The sequence below is a fragment of the Miscanthus floridulus genome, chromosome 18 (assembly GCF_019320115.1).
Source record: "Miscanthus floridulus cultivar M001 chromosome 18, ASM1932011v1, whole genome shotgun sequence".
NCBI classification, from domain to species: domain Eukaryota; kingdom Viridiplantae; phylum Streptophyta; class Magnoliopsida; order Poales; family Poaceae; genus Miscanthus; species Miscanthus floridulus.
In genome coordinates, this window is record NC_089597.1 from 5,628,058 (window position 1) to 5,637,393 (window position 9,336).

General features: G+C 46.0%; 1 pseudogene; it reads right to left on the bottom strand.

The window, feature by feature from the left end:
• Positions 1-6,668: 6,668 nt before the first annotated feature.
• LOC136522206 (aspartyl protease family protein At5g10770-like) lies at positions 6,669-8,694 on the bottom strand (annotated as a pseudogene).
• Positions 8,695-9,336: the final 642 nt, after the last annotated feature.

Below are 9,336 nucleotides of genomic sequence, written 5' to 3' on the forward strand. Positions count from 1 at the left end.
TGTGAGGTTAATTACTCGTGTGTGTGTGTGTGTTATGATAATTCAATTTATTTGGTATTTGGCACGAAATATATGATCAATTTACCACAACGGTATCATGAAATTATCACAGTTATTTATATGATGGTTTAGTGACGATACACGTGCACTAATTAGGAAATATGGGTTGTATCAACTGCGACCGGCCCCTTGTCTGAATTCAAATTGAAACAATTTCTCTTTGATCATATTCGCTCAAACTCCGAGAGATAGTATTAGATACAGTATGCAAAATACAATATACCATCCTTATACATTGTGAAACTACATGTGCCATCTCAAAGGTAACTGAAGTTTACAATATCTAAATTTATTTCATTTTCTTGCACATTCTATTTTGGGCACTACTGTCCGCCTGTCCGGGAACCTGGTGCCTAGTTAGCACTAGCAGTACTCCTGTTTGCTGGTCTGTAAAGTAAGCAGCTACTATCTGGGAACTCTCATTGCCTGAAATCACCAAAAATATGAACAAACTTAAATAATATGACGCTTTATAACGTTCTTAAAAGGCTGAAAGCTGCTGTCGTCTGGGAAGTCTTGGCTGCAGCACGGACAATTTTAATGAAAACTCCTGGGAATTTCAACTTGGAAAACACAGCTGAACATGTAAAAATAAGCTAGCTCTAGATTGATCTGTTTACATTTACGTGAACAAAAAATTAGTGGAAGACAACACAAAATGGAGCCTGAGCATAATTGTAACAGGGACGAGATCGATCGACCATGCCAAAGGCTGCTATATACACTAAAAACACGGATGCTGCCTAGTAATTTCCCCCAAAGCATCATCTCCTGAAATCATCTAAAATAGTAATATAGAATAGTATAATCATCTAACAAGCAAGAAAACCCGGAAACTCTACAATCTTGAATAATTATAAACAATCATGCTAGAAAGAGCAAAATTTATATATGTTTAAATTTACTATATGGCAGCTAAGGACGATTGAAGATACTTATGATGCAGATTTACGATAATCCCATGATTATCGTAAAAGAAAGATGATCAGATAAACAGACCTTGCCAATCACATAACCAAAAGAGACACAACAAGCATTGTTTTTGTGTAATGTGAATACACTACTAATCTATATTTAAAAAGTAGACTAAAATCCATATTTAAAAAGTAGACTAAAATCTATATGATCCCCATCGAAAAAAATATAGAACGGTAACTGGCAGATATATCACATATCTTTGCTCCTATTGAGGATGTCAGACTCCTTTGCACAAAGATCTGCAATAAAAGTGAAAAATAGAAAATATATTTTTTCAAAAGGGCGGCAAGAGCTTTGCCGGGCATTTTATTAGACAAGGAAAATGGAAAAAGAGTTACAAAAAAAATTTACAAGAGCAGACCCCTGGTTCAGCCAGTATCCAGAACAACACAGCTACCACCAAAGATCCTCCGATCACAGGAAAGGCTAAACCAGGGCGACCTCCGGGTGCAACTACAGAAAAAAAAACAACCAAGAGGAAAACGGAGCACCAAACAGAAGCCTAACTCGGGAACCAGCAAGACAGACACCACCACAAGACTAGTGAAAACTTTCAGGACTAGTTGACACCAATTGATGTTGCCGAATTGTCTTGGTTGTAGGATTTTTTTTATAGCAGTGCCACTTGTCTTGGTTGCAGTGTCCAGGTGAAAAAACGACACTTAGGTTTAGCTTTCGCCTTCCAAATCGGCATGATTCTCATCTTACTGAAGGTGCCCTCAAACTGAATACGGTAGGCACTCTTTGTAGTATATTCTCCATCTGCAGTCCACCGCCAGCGTATTGAGTCCTCCCTAGAATTATCCAATCTGATTCCCCTGATGACTTCCCAAAGAGCGACAAATTCAGTTAACTCTTGTCGAAAGGTTATAGGTGAAACATGATCAACCCATTTGTTTCGTTCGATGGCTTTGTTGACCCTGATGCTTCTTCTTTTGGTCTTCTTAAAGAGAGTTGGAGCAATATTCTTCGGAGCTGTTCCTTCTAACCAAGAGGACTGCCAAAAACTAGTAGTTTTTCCATTCCCCACCGTTACCAGGGTTGAGGCGTTGAAAAGGTCCCGATCCTCCTGATCACAAGGTACATCTAGGTTTGCCCAAGCTCTGTCCTTCTCTTTCCACTGGTACCACATCCATCTGAGTCTTAAAGCACAGGCAAAACGATCGAGACTAGGGACACCAAGCCCACCTTTTTCTTTGGCTCGACAAGTTGTTGGCCAGTTTATTAAAGAGTGTCCACCATAAACTTTGTCCGGCGTCTGTCCTCGCCATAAAAAACTCCTCCGTAGGCGGTCAATCCTTTTGATGAGCCATTTCGGCTCCGGGAAGACAGTTAAGTGGTATATCAGCTCAGAAGACAGCACCGTTTTTACTAAAGTTTCCCTGCCTGCGGTGGACAGAAGTTTCCCATTCCATCCTGGCAGCCGAGATCCAATTTTGTCAATCATGGGTTGTACCTCAACCTTGCGCAGCTTGCAAGTGTGCAAAGGGAGAACAAGGTATTTCTCCGGAAATTTACAAACTTTGCCTAGAAAATTCTGGATAAGTTGATTTACCGCATGCAATTCCAATCTTATAGGGAAAATTTCCGTTTTTGATATGTTGACTTTAAGTCCTGAACATTCCCCGAAGAACATTAGCAGTCGGTGAAGACGGTCGAGCTCGGAAGCAACCGGTGCGGCAAAGACTGCTGTGTCATCCGCATAGAGAGAGCATCTGAGACTTGCTGCTTTAGGTAGGACCGGCTGCAGAATTCCTTTCTGAGCAGCCTTCTCGATTAGTCGATGTAGTGGATCAATGGAGAGAATGAATAGGAGCGGTGAAAGGGGGTCCCCTTGTCTTAACCCCCTATCATGTTTAAAACTTTCACCCGGCAATCCGTTTACTAGCACTTTTGAAGACGAAGTAGCTAGGATATAGCTGATATCCAGTCTCCATTTCGAGCTGAACCCAGGGCCGCTAGTACCTCTAGTAAGAAGTAAGAAGGTCCATGCTAAGAAAGACCAACAAAGTAAGAAAGCTTGCTTGTTTCAACCTGCAGTAGCCAGCACCATTAAAAATTGGTAATAGTCACTTGTTTGTTGGCGTCTTGGCGAAGACGAAGAGACTGGTAATAAAGAATTAAAGATGCATATGGTCTAGCAGTTACTGTTGGGGCAACCAAAGGGACCTCCGCCCCATCATCTCGTGTTTGGCAATAACAATTGTACTCATCAATCCAGTCGAAATATGATTGGATAAATCACATGATTGAAATGTCAAGGCAGTGAACATCAGATCTGACAAAATTGCTCGTTCTAATAAACAAAGATCTAAAACCAAATAACTTTGATATTGAATTGGTGCTGGTATGCAGCGGCTCACTCACCTGGCTGCATACCCTTAATTTTCGGTGCACGTGAAGGCTAGCGATGGCAAAATGCACGGCAGCACGGGGGTAGATCGGAGCGTCTTTCACAATGCGTCGTCGGAAGGTCGGAGCAGCGCAGATCGAGGCTGCTCCCGTTAGGGCGGATTGCCGTTGCCCACAGTGAATGGAGTCCTTCAGGTTTAGGGCGGATCTTCTCTCACTAGTAGAGACCTTTGGATTTTAGCTTTAGTCCTGGTCGTATTGTGGCCTAGGATTATTGTCAGCATTAGCCCTGGGTCCAACGATTAGGGCCACAAAGGGACTTTTAGTCCTGGTTGATGACTCCAACCGGGACTAAAGGTCACGGGTCCACGAATACGACCGTAGAGTGATCTTTAGTCCTAGTTGGTGGACTCCAACCGGGACTGAAGGAGCTATCAACCGGGACTAAAGGTCCCGCGCATCTTTAGTCTCAGGTGGTGGCTCCAACCGGGACTAAAGGGTCACCTTTAGTCCTGGACTGAGCCACCAAGCGGTACTAAATGTCCACGCTATATATCCACCTTTCTTCCTCCCCCAGTCCGAGCCATCCAAGACCATTTGAAGCTCTCTATTATTGCTTGGGTGAAGGAGTTCATGCCTATTTTTTGCTTGGGCGATTTGTGAAGAGTTCATTCCTCCATTCATTCTAGGGTTCTAAAGGTTAGCAGCTTCATCCTCTCATCTTTCATTGCTAGTGTAGCTCATTTCATGGTTTAAAAAAAGAGAAATTTGTGATTTTTAGGATTGGAAATAATGGTGGAGTTTTTTTATTTATATGCCATTTGGACCTCAAATTTACTTGATAGTTTGCATATGTAGATGTGGTTTACTTATAGTAGTTGATCAAAATGAGTATAGAGTAGATGGCGTCTGCGTTCAGGTCCTCGGCCTCGCATGGGGTTCGTGAGCGACTGAGCCTGGAGCTCCCTCTCATTATGTGCGGTGAGTGTAAGCAGAAGACTATGTTGGAGTATAGAGTGAAGAAGGAAGGTCCCAACTGTGGCCACATCTTCTATAAGTGTCTGGATTGCAACGTGAGGTTTGGCCATGTTTTTTTATGATTTGTAGCCATTTTGTGATGATTTTGATTCGAAATTCTTGATTTGATGTTCTAATTTTTGTGGGACGTTTGTGGATGTGCCGGCTGGTACTGGGATGAAGACTATGTTAAGCACGTGCAAAAATCGGCTGAGGAGGCTGATGAGAGTGCACCTGTGCATGAAGAGGTGAATCAGAAGAAGCCCATTGATGAAGATGTGACGAAAAAATTGTCCCTTTTAGTTAGAATTGGACGCGAAATCCTTATTTTGTTGAAGTGCATTGTAGGTTTAGTTTGTTTAGTGCTATTTGGGATTGTCTACATTATATCAATGCCTTAATAAATTAATGTTCAAGTTAAATAGCTGTGGTTGGAGACACAAACACTCAACCGATTGCTAAGCCTCCGTCTTCGCCGTCGAAGGATGCTTGATATTAATCATGTTGTGTAATGAATATTTCGGACCTTTTAATTAATTAATCATGTTGTGTAATTGATATTTACATGTTCAAATTTGATATACTTATGTAATGCAGATGAATCGGCAATGGATGTACAACGCTGACCAACAATACCAAGAGTTCACTAACGGCGTGCATCATTTACTCAGTGTGGCCAAGGCGCAAACAAGCGTAATGGTTTCATGGTCTCTGTAAGGTGCCCATCCCTGGGCGCAGGCTAGAGGCCCCTTTAGTCCCGGTTGCCTGACCTTGGACGGAGCCTTTAGTCCCGAATTCGCAGTCTCGGCTGAAAAACTGAGACTAAAGAGGTTTCTCAACCGGGACTGTATGCCAATTCTATACTAGTGTCTTAACACATGGGAGGCACGGAGGAGGCTGCATCTGAACTTTTACGGTCACACACCCCTGGTGCAGGCAGAATCGATGACATTGTGGACATCGGCGGTGGACTACTGTTTTTTCGTTTCTGCTGGGGAATAGAAAATTCATTGACACAATTTGGGGATTTGATCGTCTCCTTTCCTTCTGGGGCAGTCAAGCCTTGAAGCCAGTGAGCCAAGTCGTTTGGGACGCTGGATGGACGGAGATCGGCTTCGGTCGAATCGAGTGTGCGCTGAGGGGTCAGAGACAATCAAAGTTGGATCCGACTACAGAATTAGTTCACACAGCAATTATGACCGTGCCAAGTTTGCCTTTCAGGTGATATCACATGCGGCCTCACTTAGCTTGGGTGTGAGGCAATAAGCACCAGAAGAGGACAAGAAAGCCTAGGCTGAACAAGAGCTCCTGGCTTTGGTTGTCAATCCTAAGACTAGATTGCCATCTATACATATGTCCGTACGTAAAAAACACCACGACTGTTTTAGAAAAGAACAAGACTGTGGAAAGGGTTGCTTTTACAACAAAAATGAAACAATTAAGCACATCTTCTTTGACTATCGCTTTGCCGGTGCGGTTTGTGGCTACGTACATGTTGCTTTAAGCATTCCTCAATCTTCCCATATTTCTCATATATTCCGAAGTTGGCTTCGGAGATTTGGAAGGGACTTACAACCTTTAGTTCTGCTAAGGGGCGGCAGCTACTTGTTGCCACTTTGGTTATACAGAAATTAGTTTTTTTTAAGAGAAACATTCTTATTCTCCTTTGCAGGTGGTATATTCGATTATATTGGCTCCGCACATAGGTTGTTATCCCCCTGAAGCATACTTCGTAGGCTTTTGCTGCGGTGACACTACAACAGTTACCGTGGTGTTTTTCTCCTAGGCACATGGATGACGATCTATAGTCACAAGAGCTCGAACCGATTGGACGACTAGAAATCCGATTCAAAATGATGAGTATATGAAATAGATAACTTTTTTTATATGAAATCGGTGGACAACTTTTGTATAGAAATTATAGAGCTCGACCGGATTTTTTTTTCAATTTAAACCATATAGGGGTCTAATTAAATATTCGTGTAGAAGTTATCGTATAGTTTATTTTCAGAAGCAGTTGCTTAACTCGACCAACTCTCTGAAAATGATTTCTAGAGATGGTTGACTTAAAAGAACCATCACTGAAAATAGTCTCCATTGATGGTTCAAAATAAATGTTTCTAATGTTGATTTAAAAAAAAATAGCTTTTGCAGTGTAGTGGTAAGAAAAGCTAGCGCGAGGGGGAAGATTCTCTGGTTCGAATTCTTGGAAACACACAAATGCGTATTTGGCACAAAATTAAAATTTCATGCGACTTGGTAGGCGCGGGTCTTAGCTTAACACTGATCGAGGCTGCATGCGATGATATTCATTCTCCACCACTTACATGTACAGATGATGCTTCATCAAGGACGACCATAAACACGCGCTCCTTCTACTTCCATATATAGAAAGGGAGCCTGAGCAACAAACTTAGCAGGCTTTAATTACGTAAGCTTATGTGCTTAAGCCTGTAATAAGCTGGATTGCAACTTGCAATCTTGCCTTTATTTGCATTGGATAAAAAACTAGCTCATCTCCGTATGAGCTAGCTTAGCTTGTAGAGTTGTAGTAGATACGTACGGTACGGTACGACTTGGGCAAAAGACAGGCGGGCCATAAATAGTACTAAAAGAGATGGACTGAATGAAAGCAGCAGCTGCACGTCGACGCTCGTGCTCAGGGCTCAGGCTCAGCACGCGTTGCGGCGGAAGCCAACAGCTCCGCCACCGACGTCGTACACCACCTCGATGGTCTGCTGCTGCACGTTGCCGAGGATCCCGGCCATGCGGTCGTCGGCGTTGGCAGGCGAAGGCGAGGCAGCCGTTGAAGAGGATCCCCGACGGGTCGAGCTCCACGGCGGCGTTCCGGTCGAACACCAGGGCGATCCTCGGCACCTTGACGCTACGGACGCCCGTGAAGTCGTAGCACGTGTCCAGGATACCCTTGGGCGCCGCCATGCGGTACGTGCTCATCCTGCTCCTGAACGCCGCGCGCAGCGCCTGGTACGCCGTGGGCGGCAGGCGCGTGATGGCCGTGCGCGAGTCCAGCACGGACCCCGCAGCGAACACCGCGGGGGCCACGTTCAGGCACTGCCCGGCGACGACGATGTCGCGGAGGAGCACGCGGTAGAACGTGGGCACCTGCGGGTCCCTGAGCATGGGCGTCACCACGAACCTCGACGCCGCCACGCGCGGAGCGCCGAGCACGAAGAACCCGAGGTAGCTCGCCGTCGGCGGGAGGCAGTAGGCGAACACGCTGCCGTAGGTGGCCGCGGTCTGGGAGGCCAGCGACTCGGGGCCTCCGCCGAGCGCCATTATCCCCGCGGTCTGGGTGTCGAAGTTGCCCTGGTCCACGTGGCTGCACCCGAACTGGAAGTTGCTAGCTCACCCTGGTGGTTGGGTTCAGCGTCAGGAGGTCGGAGCTGTAAGTGCCCGACGTCGACGAGCCGTCGGGGTAGGTGACGCGGTACTGGCACTGGTTGTTGATGCAGCCGTTGGCGTAGGGGCCGAGTTGCCTGCAGGCCGGGGAGTTGCAAGGGAAGGCGGCGTACGTGCCGGAGTTGGTCGGGTCGTAGAAGGTGTCCGTCTGGGGGTGGCACGGCGGCACGGGGCAGGGCACGCACTGCACCCACGCCACGCCACCGTCTGGATCACTCCCGGAAGGAGCCCACCGTCGCCGCTGGTCGCCGCTGGATCAATGCTCACCTGAGAGCCCTGTTGCTTCTCATTTGTTGGCCGGTTCCGCTTTCTCGAGCCCCATGGAACGTGGATTTTTGCTTGGTAGCTGACATCCGTCTCGCCGGAGGTACCCGCCTGTCCCTTGCTTTCGTCATAGGTCGAATTGGGAGACTGCAGCCTCCTCTGGACATCATCGGCGCGTAGCTGGTCCTGGCGAAGTAGATCCACCAACGACGGCTGCACGCCGGCAGCGGCAGCGGCGTTCGAGTCCGATGACGAGCACGGACCGTGCTGGAAATCCAACGGTACCCAGCTTACATTGGCGGGCGGAGTCACTATCGTCATAGTGCAAACGAACGGAACGGGAATTAATTAATAATAATAACTATATGAGATGTATATACACACAAGGAAAACGAACCATATATAGCATGACATCAACATATATACTGTACATAACATACTCCTGTGTCCCAAGCATGCGGCTCCTGGTTTCAGGGTGCTCATTGCTACGACTGTGTACTGGAGTTCGGCATCTGCTGCTGCACAGACAACCAGAGAAGGACCGGAGACAAGCACATGTAATAGCAGTGGCAATAAGAGAAACATGGCTGGATATGTTGCCAACATGCTGCCACGGGCTATTGACGTGTTTCCTTGTGGTTCCGCGTCATCATATATATAGGCGTCAGTAAGCATACATATCGGCAATTCAATCTATATATGCCTGGCCTCGTCGCACAAAAGAAAAAAAAAAAACAGGCATCAAATAAGGAATATATAGGCCCCGTTTGGTAGAGCTCTTACTGGCTCTAGCTTATATATTTCTAGTAGTGGTAGATTTAAGTTGCCCATAAATATAATGCTTCCCCTGAGGCAGCCAGTTTAAGCCACCCGCCTCATCAAAATATTTTCAAAATTTTACTGTTTCCTGGCCTTTTAAAACTCTGTTTTCCTGTGTATATTTATAATAATGAGTTTATGATGTAGTTGAGTGACGACATGAAGTTAGCGCCTGTTGACGCTTATTCGGTCACCACACCGATAGGGGCTAGATCTCCCGAGGCCACACACTACGTAAAAAACGATTTTTAGCAATGGTTCGATTTTTTTGTAGGGACGGCTGGTGATGGAGCCGCCCCTACAGTGGCGTGCTCGGGTGCCCAGACACCAGCCGCCTCTACAAATGGAACAGCAGGGGCGGCTGGTGTTACGAGCCGCCCCTACAAATAGGGTCTGATTTGTAGGGGCGGCTCAATCACCAGCCGC